The sequence below is a fragment of the Myotis davidii genome, unplaced genomic scaffold (assembly GCF_000327345.1).
Source record: "Myotis davidii unplaced genomic scaffold, ASM32734v1 scaffold269, whole genome shotgun sequence".
In the NCBI taxonomy this organism is placed as follows: Eukaryota; Metazoa; Chordata; class Mammalia; order Chiroptera; family Vespertilionidae; genus Myotis; species Myotis davidii.
This window is the reverse complement of record NW_006383008.1, coordinates 4355980-4359893: the sequence shown is the minus strand read 5'-3', so window position 1 is coordinate 4359893 and position 3914 is coordinate 4355980.

Here is a 3914-nt window from a genome sequence, read left to right as displayed (position 1 = left end):
TGTGAGATATGGTCTTTGTGCGTCACCTCTTCCAGTGGCCAAGGGACCAATTTTATTAAAGTAGCTTGTCTCTTTTCCTCATTGTTGTTTTTAAATTATGGCATTCAAACAAACAATCCTAATTATGGAAACAAAAGAAAAAAAAACCATGTACTCTCTACTGTACAAAATCCCGTATGTTTCACAATGAGGACCCCCTACAAGCAAAACAAATTGACTCAAGCTAAGTTATAATATCCAATAACACCTTTATTTTTATACAATCAACACTTCTTTAATTTTAGAGTCAAGCCATTGAAATGACTAATTAAAATATTATTAAATTGAGTATATAACGGAATGGTGTATAGATCTAAATGGGCTTTTAATAATCTTGAATTTTTGTTTTACTTTGCAATAAAAAGTGAAAAATGTGAATGCAATTAAGAGTCCTCACACACTGTACAGTGCAGAGAGTTGGGATTAGAGAGTTTATGAAAGCAATCTAGCTTTATATAAATAAAAACAATAGGGATGATGAGTTCTTTAAAAAGAATGAATCAGACAGATAATCACAATTTAGCATTCAGAAATGTGAGCCATAAAAAGAACCAAATGGATAAAATAGTCTTCCCACTGAGCATCATATTTTGTATTATCTTGTACAGAAGATGAAATTTACAGAAGAAACATTTTACCTTTAATGAACTCTAATTTTGATAATCGAGTTGCCAATTAACAGAGTAATTGCAAGGGCAGATTAATGTCACAATTCTCATTCAGTTATCTTACAGCCTCTCTTTGTGCATGTAGTAAGTATTCAGAGCACATTCTTTTCTTTAGCATTTCCTCAACCCAGATTTTGCCTTCGTGTAATGGACAAATTTGGAGGGCACATTTTACTGCGGGAGCCTGCGGACCTGATCCTATCATTAAAAGCACCCCAGGAAGAAAAATTCAAATGCAAATTTCAACTGACCTTTTCGGAAACAACTCATATTATTTTGCATCAGTAGCCACTAGAGATTTGTCTGGCTATATATGGATTTCCACATCTGTCAGCTATAAGTGCACTTCATCTGTCTGCTACATCAGAGAGCCAGAAATAGATGGCAGTGATCAAGCCCCTGAGCTTCTCATAAATTAGCCACATCATGAGGTAAAGTTAGCTTCTCCACTGGCCTTTCATTCTAAAGGTTTATCCCTAAGAAACCTAGAGAAAAAAAAGACATCAGAAAGGCAAATGGAGTCTGACTTCTTATTTTTTTGTATTTTTTTCTTCTTCTTCTTGGAATAGAATGCTGACCAAACAGCCTGTTTGTGCATAGGTCCTGCTGGGAGAATGGAGCATAAATAACTCTTGTTTGCAGCTACCTAAGTCCTGCTACCGAAACACAAAGGCAGCAAGAGAGTTATAATGAACTTCACCTGGGCCCAGATTCCCCTACCGATCCCTGTCACTAGCCTCCGACTGTTTCCTTTCCTGTGTACTGATTTAAGAAAATAAAATCTTACTCCCCCTTGGACAAGAGTCCAGGGAGATATGCACAGTAGCTGCTAGGGTGGAAAATGTATTGATTTATTCCCCTTATTCTCTTCCATCTCCACTCTATTAAATATCCGATCTGATGAGATAGGGAAGTACAGCTACCTGTACCAGGGAGCACACTTCTGCTTAAAATTTGGCTTAAAAGTTTGACCATTACACTTCATAAAATATTTTCTAAACTAAGGTTAAAGAAGAGTATGACATCGCTGAGCCACTCTATCATCTGGGTATTATTTTCCAGTGTGATAACGAGGAAAGAAAGAGAGGAGAGGGGAAAAAAAAATGTGTCAAGAAATGTCATGGTGTAGAAAGTTCAAGAAAAAAATACTTTTCACTTAGCCCTGTAACTAGAGTCTTCTTCCCTCCTTTGAGGTGTTGTTAAAAGATGGAAGCTGCATTATTAAACACAGGAGAGAATAAAATAAGTTTAAAGTCCGGATCCCTACCATTATGTTTAGTGCTGCCTAGCAACAGGGACCTGACCCCAGTGGTCAGAATGTGTCGTATGCTGCCTGACACTTAGAGTTGCTCAGTGTTGAATATTACTTGAACAGTGACAGAGTTCCTTAGCTAGAAGTCTCATATTTTATCCTATATGTACAAGACTAAATAACTGCAGTACGTAAAGAGTTTGATCTTTACTCTTTCAAAGATGTTAAACTTATTCTTAATGACCTTGCTTTTATGGTGGGTTTAGGGAGTTTCAAGGAGAAATATAGGTATGTAGCACAAAACCAGCTCATTCGAATTCATTCTATGGTTGTTAACATCGCACTTCTTGGCAAGCCAAGGGACTCCTGATGCATGCCAAATGCCATTTTCTAAGGCCAAACACCCTTCGTGTAATATCATCAACTCCTTCTACATTAAGGTTAATAATTAAGCAGGGCTTCCAAACTCATGCAAATGTACTTAATATGATTCATCAGAGCACGTATATGAACTATCACTCAGTACCCACTGCCCTTACAAACGTAAAATCTGCGTCAATAATATTTTTACCTTTTCTCTAACTATGAGACAATCTAGTATTATCTCCAGTGTTGTTAACAAAAATCCTCAAATGTCCACTTTTTAGGCTAGGTGGAATTTAACTTGGGTAAAATAGAAGAAGAAAGAGGGAAAGGAAATCCATTTGATGATACCACCAATTACTTTGTGAAATACATCTATTTTAAATTCTCAAGTGATATTTCCATTAACATCACCTTTCACTTTCGAATATTTTCCCTCAAAAACAGATTTGTTTGTTCTGAGAAAGTTCAAGATACATTCTTCAGATTCTCAGGGAAGTATGTCTTCTCCTAAGAGGTATTATTTAAATCCTTTATGCCCTTAATTACTCAAGAACTATTAGTATGATTTCTAACACTAAAGATTTACTTTGCTTATTTTTCACCTTTATGTTAATGGAATTGTATAGTAGGTATTCTTTTTTATCTATCTTCTTTGGGGAAACATTGTGTAATCAGAATTATACGTGTTGCATAAAACTGTCATTCATTCACTTTCATAGCTGTTATTTATTCTTTTATTGTTGCGTAAATAAAGCGTATGAATAATCAAAATGTCTATTTTTATTCTACTACTGATGGATTTGTGAATTACCCCATTGCCTTTTGGCCATTATTATTCATGTTGCTACAGATATCATTGTACTTACATCTAAATGCATAGGTGTAACCCTTTTTTGTAGGATATATACAAAATGAAATGAAACTACTAAGTTGTACCACATGAATACGAACTTTAGTAGTTACTATCAAGCCTTTTCATAAGTAGATGTGCCAACTGAAATCCCCGTAAGTTTTAGTGTATAGTTGTCCCTATCGCTCCCGTCCTTGTCAATACTTAATATTGTCAGTTCTTTGATTTGAGCCATTCACATAGGTACGTAATACTCTCATTTAGTTTTAACAATTGTAGTTTCTTCACAGCTAATTTAAGATTAATTCCCTTTCATATATTTATTTTGCCAAGTGCCTGTTTGTGCCTTGTATCATTTTCAGCCCTTTACATATTGAGCTTTGACGTTTTTACATAATTTGTACACAAACCCTAAGTCGCTTGCACACTTTACAAATATCTGCTCTTGCTCCACCAGGTGCCTTTTTACTCTGTTAACATTTCATAAAGAGATATTCTTAATTTCTATTTAGTACAACTGAACAATCATTTCCTCTAAGGTAGGTGCTTTTTGTGTTCCGTGGAAGCAATCTACGGAAGGTCATAAAAATATTGTCCTGTATTTTCTTATAGGAATGTTATTGTTTAGCTTTTAAATTTAGATCTATAATACACTAGGAGTTGATTTTCTATATGATGCAAGATAGAGGCCAAGTTTAATTTTATTCCACTATGGATATTCAACAGATCCTATATTATT